The sequence below is a fragment of the Phoxinus phoxinus genome (genome assembly GCF_949152265.1).
Source record: "Phoxinus phoxinus genome assembly, chromosome: 25".
In the NCBI taxonomy this organism is placed as follows: Eukaryota; Metazoa; Chordata; class Actinopteri; order Cypriniformes; family Leuciscidae; genus Phoxinus; species Phoxinus phoxinus.
The window spans coordinates 12,560,342-12,584,444 of NC_136900.1; the positions used below are offsets into that span (position 1 = coordinate 12,560,342).

General features: G+C 37.8%; 1 protein-coding gene across 3 annotated transcripts in view; it reads left to right on the plus strand.

The window, feature by feature from the left end:
• The first annotated feature begins 14,042 nt into the window (after positions 1-14,042).
• ehf (ets homologous factor) overlaps positions 14,043-24,103 on the plus strand; it is a 34,063-nt gene continuing 24,002 nt past the window's right edge. Inside the window, exons 1-4 of one of the 3 annotated variants that reach the window (XM_079602845.1) lie at positions 14,048-14,216; positions 15,162-15,212; positions 17,291-17,501; positions 17,574-17,668. The gene's annotated coding sequence lies outside the window, so the exon portion shown is untranslated. Of the gene's footprint in view, positions 14,217-15,161; positions 15,213-17,290; positions 17,502-17,573; positions 17,669-24,103 lie in introns of all 3 variants that reach the window. The other 2 variants (XM_079602846.1, XM_079602849.1) reach the window with 2 other exon arrangements.

A 24,103-nucleotide genomic window follows, 5' to 3' on the forward strand; every position in this document is an offset into this window, starting at 1 on the left:
GATATCCAAACATAGCAGGTAAGGCCAACAATACTTGACTGTGTATATTCATGATGGTATGACATACTCTCTCTCTAATGCAACAGTGTTCTTTCAGAAAACAAGTTCCCTGGCAACTGACAAGATTAAACCACTATTATTGGGATACTAAACATTTTGTCTTTAATTCATAAAGTTCATTGTCATGGAAATGGATGAGATTCAAACACAGCAGGTAAGTTCAACTTGACTGTCATGATACTATGAAATTAGTTTTCTCTAATATTGCTCTTCAAACCTTCAAGGGATCCCTCAACGCCTCTCGAGAGATGACAGTTCGCATTGAGCCTGCAAAATCAAGTTCACCAGCAGCCGAGAAGTAGGAATTAGTCAGAAATCCATTTTTATATTGGACTGTTTCTGTTTATTTCATCAAATTTCCCAATGTGAACATAGTCAAGATTCAAACATAGAAGGCAAAGCCAACCAAACTAGACTGTCTTTATTCATTATGTTATGAAATGTGGTTTCTCTAAAGCAACAATGCTCTTTTAACCTTCAGAAGGGATTCTTCAATGGCCCTCAAGAGATGACAATTTTCATGGAGGTTTTCAAGTTCACCATCAGCTGAGAAGTTGGATTTAATCAGACAAGCGTGATTAATTAAATTATTTGTGTTTTTAATTCATAGTTATCTAACATGTTTGAGATTTGAACATAGTAGCAAATACTCTGGCTGTTCTTGTAATGTTCTCAAAGCCGTTCTTTCCCATCCAGCCTTGTAAAAACGTTTAGAAGGGATTTCCCAATGGCGCACGCCCCTCGAGAGATTACATTTCCCATGGAGCCTCCGGTGCTAAATCAAGTTCACCAGCAGCTGAGAAGTTGAGAGAACAATCGCTGTGAAGACAATCATTTCGGTCTTTACACTTCTCAATGTGACCATTTTGCTGTATGCCTTTCAAAAGCAAGAGAATTTATAGAGCTTGAGTGAGCCAGTTCTAGTTTTTAGTTTTATTTGATAGCATCTGATGGGTTGACAAAGACTGAACAAGTGCATGAATGAACTTTAACCAGAACTCCATCAATCCTTGAGTCATCCGGTCCACTCCAGTGTGACTCAGAATCAATGGAAAAAACATTATTATTGGGTCGCCTTGACATTTATATCACCAATCCATACTTTTCTGACATGGGCACATGGACAGGTTTTGACTTTGACAGAATGATGATTATAGCCCCAACTTCTAGAGAAAACCGTTTCAACAGTGAAACACGGGTTTGTACACGTGAGCTCTTTCTTTCTGACTGTGTCCATGGGAAGTCCTTGTGATAGAGTAGGTTTGAGAAGTGTTTATTTGTGAACTTCTTAACCTTTGCTCTTTTAAAACAACACTCTCACCACAGCGGGTGGATCTCTCACTTTCCGGTCAAAGGGGGGGTCCTGCTGGGCCGGTGTTGATGCCGGAGTGCTTTCGTAAGGGCAAGGCAAGCTAGGTCATACCCTTGATCCCCTGAAACGGCAGAGCCTGTGGGGAAACTATTGCTAATGGCTTCAACTTGTGTGACAGAAGGGAAGATGACTCTTAAAACTGATAAAAGGACCAAAAAGTAACTCTAGAAGACGTGACAACTGATCTCGGACCTGCAGAATGAGGGAGTCATCTCGCAGTCAACGGGCCCTATCATATATTTGGCGCAATGCGGCGCCAGGTGCGATGTAAGTGTATTTTGCTAGTTTCAGCCAGACGCAGTTATCATTTTCACGTTCTGCGCCATGTTGTTTAAATAGCAAATGCCTTTGCGCCCATTTGTGCGCCCATGGGCTGCTGGTCTGAAAACGAGGTGTGTTCAGGCTGCTGTTGTGTTGGTGCGTTGCTATTTTGAGGCGACATTTACCAACAAAAACCTAGTCTAAAGTCAATGGCGCAATATTTTTTGTTATTTAAAGAGCGCTTAAAGGGATAGTTCACCCAAAAATGAATATTATTCCAACCCCGTAAGACTTTCGTTCATCTTCGGAACAAAAATTAAGATATATTTGATGAAATCTGATGGAACAACATGAGGGTGAGTAATTACTGACAGAATTTTCATTTTTGGTTAAACAAACCCTTTAAGTAACATGCGTCTATAGGTGGGTCCACAACGCGCGTACACTTTGTCCCGTAGATGTCTTTGTCCCGCTTTAACCTCGCGCACGAGCAGATCCGTTTCCTCACTAGAGAAATATTCCGGTTTTCCGCTTGCAAATTCCACCATATAAATAGCGAATCCGCCATGGCGCGAGTGCAACTGGCTTTTAAAGGCAATGTGAGATGAGTGATTGGTAACTAGCAAAAGTGGATTTTTTTAGGAAAAGTGAGCTTTAGACTATGCGCTTAGATCGTTTAAATAGGGCCCTAAGAGTTCATAAATGGTGGAACCAACGGCACTTTTGACACCATTGTGAAGAGCGCATTACAATTAATACGCATCGATAATTCAGACCTTAACAAATATCCAGAAGAGGAAGATACAAGGACCGGCCATCGTAATGGCACCATGAATTAAGATCGGTTTGTGTTTACAGTACATGTGTGAAATATTAGAGGGTGGGCTGTTAAACTTTTAACATCTTTTATGCAGATTATCTTTTACATGATGGTCCTTCAGAAAGCATCCCTTAAGATTAATTTCTTATTATTATCAAGAGTTGTTGCTTAATATATGTTGTTTAGGGGCAGACGTCGCTTAACAATGATCGAGGACCCTCAAGATGACGTGACAACTGATCTCGGAGCTGCAGAATAAGGAAGTCTTCTTGCAGTCCGAGGGTTTACAAATGGTTAAATGCACTGTAGTTCATCAGCATCAATACAAATATCTAGGAGAGGAAGATGGAGGCGCAGAGGCCATAATGGCATGATGAATTAAGATCCGTTCGTGTGCACATGTGTGAAATCTTAGGCGGTAGGCTGTTAATCTCATGATTTTCTCACATCTTTTATGCGTGGTATGCATAAAACAGTCTCTCGCCTACCGTCAACAAATGAATTCTAATAATCCTTTGAAGGCTCAGCATCTCAGTGAGGGTTCTTGTTGGAACGAGGGAGAGGCATTAGTGTGAGATGAACAAGATAATAAGGGTGGAGGGAGCGAGGGAAGGGAACTGTGTGAAAGAGAGCGCCGGGCGCTAGCAGTTTCCCTTGTTATTTGCCCTCTGATAAGCCTCACGGTGCGCAGCAGCCAAGACTTTTATTCTCTCCTTTCCGTTCTCTTTCGCCTATCTTCTCCTTTTCCCATCTCTTTCTATTACTCCCTTACTATCTCAATCTCTCTTTCAAGTAGTAAAGCAGCACTTTTCTAAGAATGTTCAATCAGAAAGAGGTGAGAAAGCAGGTGACTGTTGTAAGACGGGTTTTGGGTTTAGTACATGGAGAGAGTCTATTAAAGTGTGTGATTGCAATCATCTGTGAGAATAGCCTTCTCGCGTCTCAGTCTGAAATATTTCCCTCTTTGTTCCTGTGTTGAAAACCTGATATCAGTGCGTGTGCTCTTGAATGGCTGTATTTTCACAGATAGAACTTGGATTGTTTTTGTTTTGTTTTTATGTGCCCACTTGAAAAGAAAGAAATAGGAAATAGCTGGTAAATTGAGAATAGTAGGATTACAAGCTGTAACCAAAATTACAGTGCAAGCTTTCATTGCATATAATGCTATTCAAGAGTTTGGGGCCAGTAAGATTTATTTTTGTTTTGTTTTTGCTCACTAAGATGGCATTTGACCAAAATACAGTAACATCTTTGATATTGTGAAATATTTTTTACAATTTAAAGTAACTTTTTGTCTATATAAATATATTTCAAAATTGAATTTATTCCTTTAATTTTCAGAATCATTACTCCAGTCTTCAGTGATCCTTCAGAAATCATCCTAATATGCTAATTTTCTGCTCAAGAAACATTTCTTATTATTATCAATGTTGTTCCTGTTTCATGTATGTCATGTGATCCCTTGTTCTAGTCATGTGATCCTGCCATGTGTTCCCTTGTCTGATGTGTCATGTTGTTATTGGTTCATTGTTTAATTGTTCACAGCCAGGTGTTTCTTGTCTAGTCGTTAGTCTTGTGTATTTAAGCCCTCATGTTTGCCCTGTGTCTTTGTCTAGTATTGAATGTTTCCTGTCGTTGTTCTTGTTCCGAGTTTCATGCCCTGCCCTGCCCTGCCCTGCCCTGCCCTGCCCTTGTTTTATGTTTTGAAGTAAAGTTGCATTTGGGTTCTCAACCAGCTTGCCTCCAGTGGATTAATTCATAACAGAAGTGATACTGAAGCTAAACATTTTTTTTTTTTAACATTTACTTTTGTAATGTTATAAATGTCTCTACTGACACTTTTGATCAATTTAATGCATCCTTTTTTAATACTTTTTAATCCTTTTTGTACTTTTTTTAAGTACAAAAAAATACTGTCCCAATTTTTTTTTTAATATTAGGTTATTTGGTATTGTATAAACAATGTTCCTGGTCTTATTGTGATGAAAGAAAAAAACTTCAAGTAGTACTTTTTTTTTTCTAAATTGTAATTTGTGCTTGTTCTGAAATTTGTTTCCGATTATGTCACTTAGGCTATTGAATAATGTTAACCAAAACGTTTTATGAAAATAATTTATCAAGAAGTTCATAATAAGTTATGACAACATATTTTTTTACATTGCTTTAACTCATCAAAATAAAATGTTATATTATACTCTTATACAGTATTTAAAGCTGCAGTCCGGCACTTTTTTGGGTTTAAAAATATCAAAAAAGACATTTTTGAAAAAAAACATAACCACCCAGTGTTCAAAACGATCTGCTTGCCTTACCTCGATTCAAAACGGTAAGCATGTAATAATGATTTTAATTCCAGTGGTACTGGTGGATTTCCGCGGGAATTTCGAGCATGTCTTTGCGTCATTACGTCACTTCTGTACACATAGAGAAGGAGTCCCCGGCTAGCGTGTGTGGATGATGGAGGTGGAGAAGATTTAGCTTAGCACTTGGTATGGCGGATCCCGAAAGTTTAAAGCGACAATCACCAGTGACAACTGGAGATTCACCAGTTGTAAAACCCAAAGACTTCGGACTTCAGAGTGGCTACAGAAAAAATATATTTTTCACGTTTTGACGTGATATAAGCAATCGTTAGATTTAATCAGCATGATATAGCTACTGCAATGCTTCCCCCCACCCCCCGAATTTGGTCAGAACAAAAGTGAATGTTACTTACTTGTTCGATGACATTTTCCGATGAAAATTCTAATGTTGACACTTTCAAAAAGTATACTCTGAGATTGCTGATGACAGTAACGTTACAGTATCCACAGCGACGCGGCAGCCTCAATACATTGTGTTCATCCGCGCTGTTTCATGCCGATTTACTACCCACGCACAGTTAATAATTCCGCGAATAACTGCAATTGCAGATTTCTAACAGAGATGGCGACAAAGAGGAAAAACGACGGACTGCAGCTTTAACTCAGTTTTGAAATGACTTAACCAAGTTGAGTGTACTTAAAAATTTAAGGCAGCAACTTTTTTTTACAGTGGCTACTTAAACATTTTTTTTTTTTGCATACTCACGTCTGACTCTTATCTGGTATGTAATGCCTACTTTTTACCATCCAATCAATTACCAATCAATTAATTAATTACTGCCTGACCTTTTTTTTTTCTTCTTGATGAATTTACTGTTTTTCTTATTATTGTCAATTTACGCATATACATAGTACTATAAAACAATATGAATGGTAGTCATACTAAAATACTGATACAATTGTTTCTAAATGCAGGAATCCATTAAAGGTGCATGGAGAGAAACCATCTGGGGTTTAAAAAAATGCAAAATAAAACAACTTGTTGAAGAGAGGATTATCCAAATCTACACTGTTTCTGTCAGTACTATTGCGCCTTCATATAAACTTTCATAATGTAACTGCTAATGGGCGGAGCCTTAAATTTTGCTGTTCACCACTGGAGTATAGCTGCTAATATTATAGATGTGATTTCCTTGTAATAGAAGTAATGTCCTTATAGTAGCCTACTGGTTGTCATGGTAAAGCACAGGCTGTAATTGTTGTTTCACTGAATTTTACATCCATTAGTGGCAGGTCAAGGGCCGTTTGTCCTCCAGCCCCTGAAGACTTCATCAGTGAGGCTTTGATGATGCTGATGATGCATTAGCCAAATCTCAAACGAGGATTTCAGCCCCTCCAGGAAGCTCCAGCTAATCCATATGAATTTCCATCTGTTCGTATTTTAGATCTGCCTGATTTGGGGTGTTTTTTTCCTGCAGGTGAGAGAGGCGAACGGAAGCGGAGAAAATAGCGCAGATTAAGTTGAGGTAATGGCACTCATGCAATGCCTTTGTGTGTGCACAGCATCTGCAATTTCTTTAGGACGCCATACAGGGCAAGTTAATTTTTCATTGCACCAGGAATGGGAATAAGATAGAGGGAGTGGAATAAAAGAGAGGGGAGAGAGAAAGGCTTTTTTTTTCTCCCCCTCTTTAGATACTCATTTCACCATCTGATTGGTTTCAGCCAATCAGCTGGAGTCGATGTGGCCCGGTAATGAGGTGTGCTGAGCGAATGAGCTGTGGTGGCGTGAGATGCTTATGCCTGTGCTGAACGAGAACTGATAGCCCACCCCTCCCTCCTCGCTTTCCTCCTCCCCGCAACCCATTCTGCACGTGTGTATGTATGGCCTATTTTTATGTGTTCAGCTGCTCAATATTCCTTTCTCATAAAGAGCTGAATGGATAGCTGAAGACCGAATTAGATTAGGACTCAGCATTTGGAATGAATACTGCGGTGATACTTAACTCTGGAAAGGTCATGGGCCGCAAAGCAGGATGTTTTTAGTTTGAAAATCCGACAGATTGTTTCTTTGTTGCATAGTTCCTATTTTTTGACAATACAAATGAAAGGTACTTTTTAATTATTATTATTTATTATTTTGTATTTTACACATCAAACTCTACAGTATATTAGCACATTAAAGGAACACTCCACTTTTCTTTTTGGAAATAGGATTAAACAGTTGAGTTTTACCGTTTTCGAATCCATTCCGCCGATCTCCGGGTCTGGCGGTAGCACTTTTAGCATAGCTTAGCATAGATCATTGAATCTGACTAGACCGTTAGCATCTCTCTCAAAAAAAATGACCAAAGAGTTTCGATAAATGGTAAAACTCAACTGTTTAACTCTAGGGGAGTTGGAAAATGAGCCTGTTTCCAAAAAAAAAGTGTGTTCCTTTAACACACAGTTAAACTAAATTAGTGCACAATGTACCTAAAATTCTGGTAGAGCGCATTAAATTCAATATAAATGGTAATAAATGTCAAAATCATTAATTTTTCAATTTGATGTTATTGTTATTCTCATGTAATTTAGAATTAATTAATGAACAATGAATTCTATATTAATGTGCATGAAATACTCTGTAATAGTTCACAATATTCACAATATAAATGCCCATTAATCAATTTAATGCACTTTGTATTGTATATAGATTAATTGCATTTAAATAGATTTGAATGTGCATTTTAATGGACATTCATGTGCAGTTATTTAAGGTTAATGAAAATAGAATTTGCATTAATATAAAATGTAAGCTCAATAACATCCAATCATATATAATTATGTGAACACAGCTTAATTTTTCCAATTACGCTGTATTACGTTTATTTACTTAAATGAAAATGAAACTTAATTTCAGTGTGTTCACATAACTTACTTTTTTCAGTTACGCATTAAGTTAATTTTCTTAACAATATAAGGCAACGGGATTCCTCACTTTTTAAGTTAAGTCAACTGATCATTTAACAGTGTACAGCAGAGTCTCTACTAGTCAGTTCTACCATTATCTGGTATACAGTCATACTGTACCCTTCAGTCTTGCTTCTTATTAACTGGGTTAGACGACATGTTTGTTACTATTGCAGTTGTGGTTGTCACGAAACAGAGTTGAGTATAGTGCTGGATTAGAGCCTTAGTTTCAAACCTGCCTGTTTTTGTATACCACAAGTGAGAGATTATTGACTATGCAGGTCACCAGTAATTGATTGTTTAGACAGGAAATGAATCCAAACAAGCTGTTGAAATGCTTTGTTGGGGTTTAAAGGATTGACGCCAGTCTTGACCAGGGCACAGGAGTCCGTCTATAGCACGATCTCTGGATTTCAAAGGTGAGGTGTTGAATTTTTCACACGCGGCCCCCAAAAAACATCTCATTATGTGGAAGAGGCTGTGGATGGGCGCTTTGATGTGGCGGATAACTAGTCAGAGTCTGCCAGCCCTTCAGCCTCAGTGTGCCATCCATTTTCTTTTAACTGAGAAGCTAGTTCCAAAAGCTCTCCAAGAAACCAGAGATCTGCAGGCTGAGAGGTTGTTTTGCTCCTCAAAATATGCGTGTTGGTCTGGAGGAAGTTGACTTGGGACTCCACACAGATGGCATTGACCACAGGGACCGGATAAAAGAGCCAGATTAGGAATGGCTGCAGAGACCCTACTGGGGTGCTGGTAGAGCTTTCCAACTCTCTCTCTCTCTCTCTAGCTGTCTGTTTTTTCTGTCTTGTTTGTAGGTTTGTGCGTTTAGAGAGGCTCCAGTTTTCCGCTCCCTCTCTCAAGCCCATTTACTGCCATTTTACAGCTCATTTGGGTCCAAGTGAGCAGCATGCCAGCACCTTCTCCCAGCTCTCGGTGACCCAATTTCGGCTAAGACGGGCCAATGGAATCAGACCCTCGAAAGAAGGGCAGATTCATCTGACCATGTCTGGGTTTTTTTAAGGTTACATACTTGTGCCAAACTGTGTCAAGATGTGTGGGCTATCTCTTGTTCACATATGTAATCTCATTGGCCCAGAGGAAGGTATTGGTCACAATGTGATGTGACTAAACAACATGCAGGAAAGAATTAAATATTCACTATTTTCCACACACAACAAATCCACACCGAGTCCAATGCCAGTTTCCTGGAAAAAGTTCAGATCCCTGAAATACTTGTTCAGTATCCAAACTATTAAAAAAATCCCTAGTTTCTGAATCAAATGTCATGTTATTGCAACATGTTGTGGATTGCAATATAGTAATATTTTAGTGTGAAGGAATATGTAATGTTAATGTTTTTCAGGCCAAAAAGTCCAATTGGAAGAGATTCGGTTGGAACAGGTTTTTTAGAGAGACTTTGCTGGAAGGAATACCACCACAAGTTAAACATGCAAGCTTGTTTGGGTTCAACAACTTGTGCTAAGTGGGTGTTTCTCGACCTTCAAGCACTTTTGAGTTTATTTTTGGTGATACAAGCAAATTTAACCTTTTTCCTATTAAAACTTTAAAATATATATATATATATATATATATAAAATATATATATATATATATATATATATAAAATATATATATATATATATATATATATATATATATATATATATAAATATATTCATTTTATGTATTGTCTTGTCAGGCTTTATCCTAAATATGAAAATCCAAAATTAAATATAAATAACAAAAATGTTCAAACTATGATAAACAAAACATTGATTTCCATGACACTATTCATTTCTGCCCCCTTTTTTTTGTATTTCCAAATAGGCAAAAGTGCCAAATTATGTGTGAAGATGACAAAGACAAAAAAAATCTAGATAAATGTCACTGAACAGAAATTTATCTGACATTTCCAGGCAAGCTGTAATTGTAAAATTATGCAAAAAGTTATTATTTCCTTTAAAGAATCTTATCAAACACCTGTGATCCTTTGACAAATTGCTTGTGATGTCCCCTCATTTGTAATCGCTTGGATAAAAGCATCAGATAAATGAATAATTGTAAATGAGTGTTCTTCCAGAACCAAAAAAAATGACCAACAAAATATCTCATTCCTAATCTATTCTTCTATCTTTTTCTCCATTCCTCTCTCTCTCTTTCCCTCCTGCTCCCTATTTATAGATCTGTCCACTTGTTTATAGATCCGTTTCTGTGTGTCCACTGCCTGAGATCTTTCATCAAAGCTGGGGCCGATATTACCGTTGTCTCTCTTTCCAGCTTGCCTCCCTCCCGTTCCCTGAGCCTTGGCACACTCCTCACAGGCTGATTTAAGAGGGAGCATTACAGTGCAGGAGATGAAATTATTTCATCTCCTGCACTGCTCTCTTCCCGCTCTTGATGGGGTCCCCTGCTGCTTCAGAGGCACGTGGGGAGAGACGTGTCCTGCGTAAGAAGCAGCTCGCTTCTAACACGCGTTTGACCCTTCGTTCCTGCGGCAGAGGGAGCGGCTGCTTTCAGCATCAAATGATTAGTGATCTGGGGCCCTGGAGGCGTGGAACTGAGCTCGGTATACGCTCAATTTTCTGCCATCAGTGAACAGTTAATGTTAGCCTGAGTAGTAACACACACAATGGGACTAGGCAAACCTCATATTCTCAGGGTGGGCATTTTAACAGGCGGCTTTGATGCAGCAACCGGATTACATTATCAAAACCGGCCCCCAAGAGTTTGTCAGAACTGATACGAGACTGTTTTGTTTTCTTTATTGGTAAAACAAAAATGACGTTGCGTTGGCTTATGTTCCTTAATTGAATGGAAAAGACAGTTATGCACAAACAATGTGTGAACATTTTCATAGAGAAGGTATGTTTGCATTCTAAATTACTAAAATATTCTAAATTTAGGATCAACTCAAAAAAGCTCCTGCATGCATTAGAAACATGTAAAATGTTAAAGGGGGGGTAAAATACTTAGTTTCAGTCAATCTCATGTTAATCTTGAGTACCTATAGAGTAATAGTGCGTCCTTCATATCTCCAAAAAGTCTTTAGTTTCATCATATTTATAAAATAAAAATACAGCTTTCCGATTCTAACCGGAAAAAGCCGAGGTCCTTGATTCTGGGCGTGGGCGGAGCTAGTCAAGCGGGAGCGCCCGGGAAGGTTTGCTTATTATCAATCGTGGTGCGGTATGCCATATTACTATATATATATATATAGTATTTGGTTTGCAAATCCAGCGACGACCTCGACCTTGTTAATAAAACATTCGTCACTGAAATGACCAGAACACAAAACCGCACTTGCCACACTCCTTTGCTGTCCCGGAAATACAAACTGCATCCACTGTTCCAGTAACACTGGGTTCTTTGGGAAGCTGAACAAGGTAAACTTTCCCTCACATCCCAAAACACACTTTTTTGGAGACATTCTTGACATCAACCATTCCTATTTAGCGCTGCTGATGATGATTTCCGGTAGTAGCGCGTCGATGCATAGATATTATATAGAGATATATGATGTCTATGCGCCGATGAGCGCGGCCTTTCTCTCCTCTGGTCGACGTGTGCGTGAACGCGCTTTTCCGAGAGCAATGCTCATATAAGGAGTTCCACTCTGGTCTACGTCATTAGATCTACGATAGAAAAAAAACAGCCGAAACGTGTTGCAACCCGGAAGTATGATTTTCAGCACAGAAATTCTCTGTTATTCGTTCAAAATAACTTTTCAAACTTTGGCCATTATTAGCATGAGAATCCATCTCTTTAACACTGTAAACAACTCTGAATACATGAAACACCATTGTACCCCCCCTTTAAGATGAAACAATTCATATAATTTGAAACAGGGTTATTATCTAATATAATATAATAATTGTATCACTTAAAACTCATCTTTGATCACCAAAATGACATATTTCCTTGAAAAAATAATTATTCATGCCTTAAAATAGCTTGAAATTAACTCTACACCCTTGCCTCATTTAGTAAACGCGATGGCCCAATACACATATGAATATGTAATACGCACCCACTCACCAGCTCAGAGATCCGCGTTGATGATCACACATTGTCGTGATTGGTTACAAGGTAGTTTCTAGAAACACCAGCGATTTCAAACCGCATTTTTGAGCTGCAGTGGAGGAAATACTCACCAATTGTGTTGATTTATGATTTTTTTTTTTTTCACAAATCTTTTTTATATGTAATATTGTGTTTATTATAAATAATTTATCTGTGCACTTCATTACTTAAAAAAAAAAACATGTACCCTTATAATCTTCAAATCAAATACATTACCCTTCCCTCCCCCCTCGAAACGACCTCTCTTCTCTTTCAGTCACGTGCCGTGGCGAAAGGGTGCGGCCAGAGCCGATGAGGGTGCGGCTATCGGTGTCTGTCTCGTAAATATAAATATGGGCTGATTCCTGCCTGAAAATTTAGCTGCTCGTCCTCGTTCTCGTCGCCGGTCTCCTCAATACAAAATCCTTCATGGGAGGGTAACAGTGGGGAGTCCGGTGGAGAGAAATCCTCCACAACTGAATGTAAACTGGCATTCAAATCTGCCTCCATTTTGTTTGCAACGCCTAACCTCCAACGATCCAATCCATTCCCGAAGGACGAAATCAAGCCACGCCCTACATTTTTTTCTAATTTCAGAAGCCGTTTCACTCGGATATACGTCACAAGGAAAAAATGACAATCTCAACTTCCGTTTCCGTTTGTTGTTTTTTTTAGCTTTTAGTATGAATCAGAGCCATAGAGAGAGAGAGTTGCGACACTCTTTGATGTCGCCGCTATGGCTGTCACGTGGTTCATGTAAGCCCCAATAGTTCCAAAACATACGCTGGCTGTCATGTTATTCTATGGGACAGACAGCAGCGATTGCATTATTGAACGGTAAATATAAAATAAAACACACACCCAAGTACTTTTTCAGCTGTTATTGCATTTTGTTAATATCAGTTTTGCATTTGGAGGGGCAACGAGGTACTGTATATTACTTAGATAAGTTTTAGGCTATATTTTTGGAGGGAAAAGCTTAGTGTTCATGGTCGCATGGGTAGTAGCACTTGCTTTAGCGGCTCTAACTTAACTTTTCCATATCATTCATCTGATGATGGACGTCTCATGATATTTATTTTAGCACAACTGGGCTGTATTAGACTATTGATTCCCGTGATTTTGCTTATAATGTGATCACGCAGAGGTCTGCCGTGGCGGTCCGTTCAGAATTCGCATGACTGATACAAATGAAGGTTTTCAAATAAAATATGTTTTATTAAACAATGACAGACAACAAAAATGTGTGAACAAGAAAAACAAAAAGCAGGGGCAGGTGATCCATGAAACAGACAGGACTGGTGATGGCCATAACAATCCTAGAGGTCCAGCATTGTTCTCACGCCGCTTCACTCAAGACAATAAATGAAAAGTTAGTATATCCCAAAAAATCAATTAAATAAAAGTTGCTATAAAGGTGGTAGCGATGAATTACCGAACTAATCAGATATGCTACCTTCACAGCTGGCGAAGTCACGCTGGCAATGCTAGAAAATTGGTTGAAATAACCAAGATAAAATATAAATAATTACGCTGTGCATATACAAATGAAGACCAGTATAAGCATCGCAAAGGGCCTCTGAAACAATATAGACAGTTGACAATTCAAAAGAGGTCGATATTTCAGCAAGTTACCTCTGAAACAACTCGACGCGCTGCAATGTAAGTGAATGGGGTTCAACGCTCAAATGACAGTGTTTGGAACTAATCCGATCTCCACATCCCGGAAGTAGGCGGTTAAAAGCGCCGCCATTTTTTACAATGGAGGTCTATGGGAGTGTCGCAACTCTTTCTCTCTATGGCTCTGGTATGAATATAGCCTTAAGGTAATGAATAAGCTGGTGTGTTCCAAAACAATGACAAAATTATCTTTTTTTTAATTCTCATTTTCATTTAGTTTGATTTGATGTACTAAAATAGCTAAAATTAAAACTGAAATAAAATTGTATAAAACTATAGGCAAAAAAACTAAAGTACTAAATCATTAACCAAAATGAAAATGGAAAATTATTGTAAACACAATTGTTCATTATATTCAATAACCTAAATATGATTTTTATTTATAATAAACAATACTAAGATTCGACATCAGTAGCCTAACTTGTTTAGTGTAGATTCACTCCGACCGGATCATTTGAATCAAGGAGTTAGATTCCATGATTTTCGAACAGCTGCAGTCGAATCAGACTAATTGAATCGGTGTTGGAAAGAATCGGTTCAGAAGAACGATTCGTTCATAAATCGGACATCATCTCGTGTTCCTGAGCGGGTCTCAATTTTTTTCAAGTAACGCTATATTTTTATGAAATGTTCTTTCATTCATCACTAAAAAGAAGGTCGGAACAAATTTCTGTCCATATTCCTGTTTTGAATTTTGAATTTTTCACACGTAAGTAAGCGATTCTTTCTAATTCGTAATTGGCTTAGCTAAATTTACTTGAAAAAGGCTTAATGTACTAAAACAGCAACCAGTGAAAAACTATTTTCTCTCACAATTCTCTTGTAATTAACTCTCCCACTGCTAAGGAAGGCAACCAAATTGAAAGAGGATATTTGAATTACGTTACCCGTTTTTCATATTAAGCATTTTAGAATGTCCGTTATAGTATTAAATATTATGATTGAGATTTGAGAACTATGACGGAAGCTTCTCGTTGTAATATGGATGACTTTTATGGAGCTTTTTTTTTTGGTTAATTAGCCCCCATTATTGGCATTTTGTATTATTTCTTCATTTGTGTTCCACAACGTGAGGGTGAGCGGGCCTAAATGATGACAGAATTTTATTTTTAGGGTGAACTATCCCTCAAGTCTTGGGTTCAGCACTCGTATTCAAAATCTAGAGAATAGTAGAGTAGGTTCATTACATAATACATGAAGGGAACGAGCAGTGGGACAGAAATTTGATTTCTGAAAGCAATGTCTTGTACCACAGTTCCATGTCTTTCAATCTATCAACCTCTCATTCCTCATTAAATCCTACTTGTAAATGTTTGAATAGTCTGAAGGGGCTCTCTGGGCTATAGAGCATGTTCTCTCACTGTCCTGCTCGGATCACAAAAGACCCTCTGAGAAAACTCCCACCGCCATTTGTGTCTCCCTTTCTCAATATACCCTCTCAATATCTATCTCTTACACGCACAAATAGACGTTCCTCATGGCTGACTCCATCATTATTCTGTGGAAGGCCTGTATTAAAGATGCATCTACACGTTCGCGACTCAAATCGAACCCCAGCAATAGCTGCTGAATTATGGAGACCACCAATGAAGGTGTTTGCCTTTGATTTGATTCAGACTGTCTCACACACTTTTTCTCTGTGCTTTTCTTTCAGGTAGGACTGAAGTCGCTCTTCAAAGTACAGTGATAAAACAACGACATAATTGTATGATATTATGATAATTTTATATCACATCACTGCACTGTCCCCGTCACTTTGTAGTGATTTAAAATGATTCCCGTGATCATCACACTCTCACCTCCTCATTTTATAGGTCGAGATGTGTTTTTACACAGTGTGTATATTTAATGGTCGCAAAATGGATGTCATTTGTCACGTATTAATAATGTAGTGTGATAGGTTGACTTGAGTAACATTTCAAGTAATCTTTCTGCCCCGATTTCCACTCTTTCTCTCTGGCGAACTTGCCGCCCAGTCTAAAATGACACATCACGCTAAGCAATAATGACCCGTATTTTGGCTTTTTGGCTGTTTAGGAAAATTGCCCCTATCCTGTTCGATTCCCAGCTGGATGATTGTTGCAGGGTCAGATGTGTGTGTGTGAATTTCGAAAAGAAAATGACAAAGATATCTTGTAAGATGTTCCGGACCGATAATGAGATGAAATGGAGAAAAACACCGTAATTTTACGCATCTCAAACGGCTCAGATTTGCAGTTTAAATGCTGGTTAACACCAAGGACAATAACTAACGATAACAATAGTTTTAAAAACTGTTCTAAATGTAAAATAAAAACAGAGTCCACACCACATATAACTATAACGATAAAGACACAGAAACGGTATCGCTGAAATCACTTTCACAATGATTTACAATGATAACAGCCAATCAGAATCAATCCTGCTTTAAAGAGATTGAACATAGCCACAGACGACAAAACTCCAGCGCATACTTAAAAAAAATAGAATGATATTGTGCGTTGGTGTTGATTTTAGGATTTATTATTCTGACAACGGCTGACAACGGCTATTTACAGTTATACAATTTTTACACTACAGCAATCTTAAACTGCCATCAATAATCTAAATATGAGTTACAACAAACAAGACTACAATTCTTCATTAATACCGGTAGGCTAACTTAGTTTAAATGCGCACTTGCAAGCTTTGAGTTCCGGCTTCGTCGCTTGTTCAGACATGAAACATTAATGTCTATTTTAATTATGTGTTTAATTATATTATATGCATGTGCATGACGTCACTGTGTTCACAAATTTGCTTTTTTTTTTTGTGTTTACACTGAGACGATAACGGTCTTTTAGAAACCCGTTTTCAAAAGTTTGCGTTTTCAGGCTTCAAAAATGTCATTGTCGTGTAAATGAATGGCCAAAACACACAAAAAAGTTTTTTCGTTTTTATTGAAAACGGTGTCTTACGAATGATTCATTCTGTCAACAGATTTAGAAGAATCGAGTTTAAAATAATGATTCGGTCACAAATTGGACATTGCTTTGGTGTCTCGGGTAGGGCTTTGATCTCAGTTCAAAATAGTATAGTTGTTTTTTTTATGTAGTGAAGATGGTGCTACCTAATTAGATAAAAAATGGCGGTTGTCTTCTCTTTTGCCAAATAGGAAAACTTCAACACCCATAACGCAATGGGTATGTTGCCATCCAATGCCACTCCAACCAGTCTGCTATGAATATGATTGACCGGAGTCAAATACAGCCTTCCTTTAGTATGAATTAGGAAATACTTCATAGGACATTTTTTAATGGTCTCGACTTGTAATGTTCCCGGGTGCAAGAATTCAAAGAGTAAACTTTAAGCGGGAGTGAGTTACTTTTGATTTCCAATGAAGGTTCCAGCGCGTTGTAAGCAGTGGCTGATGGCAGCAAAGACTAGTAAATATGGAGAAAAACCTCTGTGTTTGAAGTCAACACTTCCAACTGGATGGCCACGAACACAGTGTTTTAAGCCAAATGAAGGGGGAAGTCTGAAAGAAACTGCCATTCTGTCAGTTCCGCCTGAAGCAAAACACTGTTGCATACAGTTAAGAAAGCTGTTGCCGTAGTGTTCCATTTTTACCATACCATAATGCTATTACGAGTAGTCAAAGTACGATATGTTATACTGAATATGATGTAATTGAGGTCTGAAGCAGTTGAAAGCCGAGGAACAGAGATGACGACAGATAGGTGACAGACGGTTTCAGAGACTTCTGTCTCTGCATGTGTGTATGTGTGTTTTCTAATGGGTTGTCGTGGGACTACTTGATGACAGTTGCGAGTTGAAGGTGACCACAGCAGTAGAGTCATATAGTCACTGCCACCATGGACCTCATTAGAACCTTCCACTGACCCCTGGTGAGAGCGAACAGGAGACGCCACACGCCTCGACCAACAAGACGGACCCGTCCTGAGACGTTTCCCTGTGTCCGCGCTCTCAGATACAAATGTCTGTACAAAAAATCCGCGGTCGCCTTCTTGTTATGGTGAGTATGTGTGTACATGATTGTGTATGTGTTTTCTCCAAGGTACTGAGATCAAATGGCCTTTTCTTGCAGTTGTCAGTGGCTCAGTGTGTGCTATGAGTTTTCTTTAAATAACAAGAGGAAGTAACCACTCGAGGATACACTGTCAACCACAGGGGAGGCTCTAGGTGAGAGGTGAACGCATCCAGAGTGTGAATGTGTGTGGCTCAAGTAAACAACACATTGGAAGGAATCTCCCAAGGACACAGACTTAAAATTAGAAATGAATTGTTGATTAAACAGCACCACATCACAGGTTGCTAATGCTCATATTTGTGAGAAGAATATACTGTGCATTTAATCTTTCTAATCACAATGTTAAAGGAATAGTTCGTCCAAAAAGGAAAAATCTGTCATTAATGCTCACCGTCATGTCATTCCAAACCCGTAAGACTTTCGTTCTTCTTCGGAGCACAAATGAAGGTCTTTTTGTTCAAATCAGATCCAGTAATTTTCATTGACAGCTGCGCAACTACCACTTTGACGCTTCAAAAAGTACATAAAGAGATTGTAAAACGAATCCATACGAATTGAGCGGTTTAGTCCAAATTTTCTTAAGAGACACGATCGCTTGTGTGTGATGAACAGATTGAATTTAAGCTTTTATTCGCATTTAAACATTGATCAGCGAATATAAACAGAAGCGAAATCACACTTTCTTGACGCGCGAGAACAAACCTCATTGGTTCTTGCTGAAGCTCAAACGTGCTGCGCAACACACAAGAATGAACCTCATTGGTTCTTGCACGTCAAGCAAACATGCTTAAGCTTCCGTTTACCACAACTGATGTGTGTTGATCAATGTTTATATGTGAATACATCGTATTTGTCTTTGTAATCTTTGATCATAATCTGAAAATGAACTTCTAGAATGGCCTTCTTTTTCTGATGATGTCAGTTTGACAGCTTGAGTGCAACATTCCCTCCAACTGTCAGTCTGCTGCGAACTTGGTCACTGAGCTGAATGAAACGGCCACCTCTCCTGATCCAATCAATTCCCAGCGGTGAAAAACAAGCCACGCCCTCTTTTTCTCATTCAATATTCTGTTTCACTCGGAAAATACGTCACAATACTTAAGGAAAATCGGATGCAATTTTCGGTTCACTGTTCCTTTAAAAAAAAAAACACAGTTGTCAAAAACGAATTGAAATGAAAAAATATGATGTTAATTTGAATCTTGATTTTTAGCTGTTTTAACTTATATAAAAGTGTTTTTTTAACCCATTTTAAGCCTTTTAGCGTCCCCTTTTGAAGCGTGCTGATGCCCCCTAGTGGGTCTCGGCCCCTTGGTTCTGAACCACTGATCTAAAGTATTCATGGTCTATATGCAAAACCAGGGCAGCCATTGACTCCCACTTAAAGATAATGGTTGTTTTGTGCTTGTTTTTCCAACCAAAAATTCAGATGCGATGCTTTATAGGCACTATTTGATTAATGGATGTTACACAGTAATGTCAATAAGTCCCAGTAGAGTTGCAGGAACAGTGCATGAACAGATACAGGAAGATAAACACACACTGACATAATACCAAACGTCCTGATTCCTAATCACAGACTCTCTTATTAGATGCATAACTCCCAGCCTGCATCAATCAAAATGTTTACAGTGATGCTCATCCTTTTGTGCTCGTATAATGATCATTTATTTAGCCGTCCATCTGTGCTTGTTAAAGGGGTGACAAGGAGGTGGGGGGTGTTTTAAATGAAAGCCGAGCAGCTAATGTAATTGAAATGATTCTGAAGTGCAGGTATATTGTGGAGCTCCACACTTTACGTTCATCATGACCGCAACTAGGCTTGGTTTATAATAAAGGCAGCAAAGATGGGCTCAGATTTACGGTGTTGTGCACGAGGAATGCAGTCAGACGAGGCCTGCAATGTCATTTTGAAGGTCGTAAACAATGTTGCAGCCCTCCGTGCTAATTTTATTGATGGCTTGCTTGTGCAGGAGTGAGAGAGAGAGAGTATGGAGTCAAAATAGGGCCATATATATCTGCAAAAAAAAAAAAATGTTTTGCAAAAAAAAAAAATGTTTTGCAAAAAAAAAAAATGTTTTGCAAAAAAAAAAAAATGTTTTGCAAATAAAAATAGAGTATTGAGGAAAAAAAATGTTTTTTTTGCAAGTAAAATAAAATAATTGCAAAAGAAAAGTTAACCACTGAGAGAAAAAATAAAGTTTAGCAAAGTAAAACTTCAGCAGCATTGACTGCAACACATATTTCCCTTTGCGCCGCTCCTTTAAATCCGCGTTTCTGTCATCCGTGCCTCTGCGGTGCACGCTTTCCTTTGCGCTTCCTTTTTCTTTGCGCCTCGCTTTGTGTCCCTGATTTGACGTGGGGGGTGGGGTCAAGAGGTTGGGGTGTGTACAAGGGACGAAGGCGCGTCCTTCTCGCCTACGTCATCAGCGCGAGCCCCAGACCGAGTGGATCGATCGAAATGGCGGATGGGTGATGGATCACAGGTATGTATTATTGATAGCTTTCTTATTATTATTATTAGACTCCTATATTATTAATAACAGATACTGCTAAATACCACCCTCTAGCCGGTCTGAAGTATCTGTTATTAATAATATAGGAGTCTAATAATAATAATAAGAAAGCTATCAATAATACATACCTGTGATCCATCACCCGCATGTCTCTGCTCCGTAGAGTTGTGACGTTCGCGAACGAACCGATTCTTTTGAACGGCTCATAAACATGAACGATGGGAGCCGAGTCGCGGCTGGAGGGGAGCCGTTCTTTGTCGTTCTTTTTTTCCTATGCGTGTTTCACACAGATGCACACAAAGGCTGTGTTTACACTTGGCATTAACATGCGATCACCATGATCTGATCAAGCAGATCGGATCATTAGCCAATCAGGACACCGTGCTTTTACATTTGTTCATATTAACAAATGTATCTGGATAACCGATCGGATTTCTGTTTCCTGCATAATATTTAAATTATGTCTGTAGCACGACACCAATAAGATAATACAAATTAAGCAATGTCCCAATTGCTTTCACTCACTCACTTTACTTTCCTGTGCAATCTCCATCCTTAAATCAAATTACGTTTTTTGAATGAAGGAATATTTCCAGAGTTGATCATACATAACCATATAAGTTACATCATCGATCATCGGGTGATGTCCTATTTGCAAAGTTTACAGTAGTAATAGTGGATTGTATGTAGACATTTCCATTTTATTTATTCTAATTTCATCTACAGTATATATTTAAAACTTTAAATATCTTTTGTTTTTTATCAAAATGTTCTTGTGTGGAAGTGTTTGTAGTAAAAGCTGTTTTGCACAGAAATTCATTGCAGCCGGCTTTGTTTTTGATGTTTATTTGTGAGTAACGTTAGGTATTGTATGAATAACATAAGTCAACATAGCTTTACACATACACACACTTTGTACTAAAGGTAAATCCAAAATAGTGATGTCACTTCCTAAGCAGAGGGATGTTGTGCAATGGAATATAGTCCACACATGACAAATGAGGTAATAATCAATATTTCAGAATAATTCAACTATTGGTGTGTGATATCTGAGTTTTAATTATTTGACTACAAATCTCACCTCATCATTCCTCCCAGTGAGGATAAACTAAGATGCTCCCAAGCTGGCTTCTTAAAACTGACTAAATATTTAAAAAGAGCCGTTCTTTTGAACGGCTCTTTGAAAGGAACGGATCCCCTCAAAGAGCCATAAATCCCATCACTACTGCTCCACCATTTCGATCGATCCACTCGGTCTGGGGCTCGCGCTGATGACGTAGGCGAGAAGGACGCGCCTTTGTCCCTTGTACACACCCCAACCTCTTGACCCCACCCCCCACGTCAAATCAGGGACACAAAGCGAGGCGCAAAGAAAAAGGAAGCGCAAAGGAAAGCGTGCACCGCAGAGGCACGGATGACAGAAACGCGGATTTAAAGGAGCGGCGCAAAGGGAAATATGTGTTGCAGTCAATGCTGCTGAAGTTTTACTTTGCTAAACTTTATTTTTTCTCTCAGTGGTTAACTTTTCTTTTGCAATTATTTTATTTTACTTGCAAAAAAGCATTTTTTTTCTCAATACTCTATTTTTATTTGCAAAACATTTTTTTTTTTTGCAAAACATATTTTTTTTTTGCAAAACATTTTTTTTTTTTTTGCAAAACATTTTTTTTTTTTGCAAAACATATTTTTTTTTTGCGAAACATTGTTTTATTTTGCAGATATATATGGCCCTATTTTGACTCCATAGAGAGTGTTTGCAGTTGTGTTCAGGCTGTATAGACTCAGATTCCAGTAATTGAATGATGTGTGTGTGTGTGTGTGTGTGTGTGTGTGTGTGTGTGTGTGTGTGTGTGTGTGTGTGTGTGTGTGTGTGTGTGTGTGTGTGTGTGTGTGTGTGTGTGTGTGTGTGTGTGTGTGTGTGTGTGTGTGTGTGTGTGTGTGTGTGTGTGTGTGTGTGTGTGTGTAATTGCAGAGTTGCATGATACGATGAGTACATGAATATGAGGTCCAAAAGTTTGAGACCATTTTTTTTTTTTTATTATTAAATTGTTTTACATTATTTAAATTATAACTATTTAAAATGCTATTTAATAATAACACTCCAAGTGCAATATATTAACAATGCACTGACAATGTGGGGTTTTTTTTTAGAAGAATAATAAAAATGATTGTTTCAAATTATCCACTCATAGTCAATCATGTTGATGCATGTTTGATTTACTATATAAAATATTTGAATATTGTGTTTAATATAGATATGTATACATGTGTTTATGTATATATGTGTGTTTAATATACATAATTTTTCATATAAATATAGTTGTTTGCACTTTAATATAAATATATATATATTAAATATTAAACACATTAGATGCCATTTTACTCGGAGCAAAAGTTGCCAAATATTATGAAATGACATAATTAAATATTAATATAATTTAAAGGGAAAAACATTAAGAAAAAAATTTCAGACAAAACTTTAATAATACTTTTCAGGAAAAAAAATATTTTAATAATATTCCTCTTTACAACAAACTTGAACTTGGAAAGACTATTTATTTATTTATTTATTCATTCATTCATTCATTTAATGTTAATTAAATTAATGAATTATAAGATTAATAGATTAATCTATTAATAGATATTATAATGTATTATAACAATTATTCATGAAATCATACAATTATAAGTTGCATTATACATAAAGGCTTTCAGTAAAGTGTTACCAAAACTTTACTTTGTTTTAAAATGTCCAGAATCCTAAAACTGTGTATTTTAAATCTGATTTCGCATCCTTACATTTTCAGTGTTGAATCTGACTTTTGGGCCCCAACTGCAGGCTACATGTTTACGTGTGTGTTTACATGAATGCACATCTCCTTGTACCTCTTCGAGTGTTTCTACCTGATCAGAGGCTTCGCAATCTATACTCTGTCCCCCCGGCTCCCTCTCCATCCTGCTCTAAAACTCGTCTTTCATTTAAAGCTTAATCTCACAAAGCTCCACCGAGCACATATTCTTCATTTGATTACCAGGGGCCACCGAGAGAGATGGGCGCCGCAGATAGCACCATTGCCACGGTGATAACATCATCTCTATGATGATAGAACCATCTCCACGGCAACCCGATCAAGTATCAGGGTGGTTGGTAGGTGTCGGTTAAAAAGGCTGTAGGTACCATTAAATCGTCTGTGGTAAAGCATAACACTAAAACATGTCATCAAACGCTGAATTCTGTCTCAGTGTGCGCTGTTAGATTACACAGCTGATATCAGAGCTGTTTGCATATGCAAATGCATTCCGCCACAGAGAGATGAGGGAAAAAGGAGCCTTTTATTCCAGTCCTGGGTCAATTTGCAGGAACATTAGGACATCTGGAATCGCTCGCTTTCTTGATATAACATGAAACGAGTCTGTAAGTTCATAGCAAGTTTATATTTAGATTTTTCCTCATTTTTGTTGTTTATTGTTTTGTTAAAATTCTTTCACATAAATTAAATTTGAAAAATATTACAATAGAACTGTTATCTTATATTGTAATAATACTCCACAATATTACAGTTTTTACTGTATTTTTTATCAAATGAATGCAACCTTGGAGAGCATAAGAGATTTCTTTGAAAAATATTAAAAAATCGTACTGGCCCCAAACAGTGGTGAACGCTAAAAAATGTTATACAAAAAATATATATATCCTGAGAGAAATATTTAGTTGAGTAAACAGTGTGACAACTTGCCCCGGTCTTCCCTACTGCTGGAACAAGGGTTTTACCATAACTTAAGACATAACTTAAAGGGATAGTTCACTTTAAAATAAAAATTCTGTCATCATTTACTCACCCTCAAGTTGTTTCAAACCTGTATTCATTTATTTCTTCTGCTGAACACAGAGGATGATATTTTGAAGAATGTCGGTAACCAAACAGTAGACTGTACCCATTGACTTCCATAGTAGGAAAAAAAATACTATGGAAGTCAATGGGTACAGACTACTGTTTGGTTACCGACATTCTTCAAAATATCTTTATTTGTGTTCAGCAGAAGAAATAAATTAATACAGGTTTGAAACAA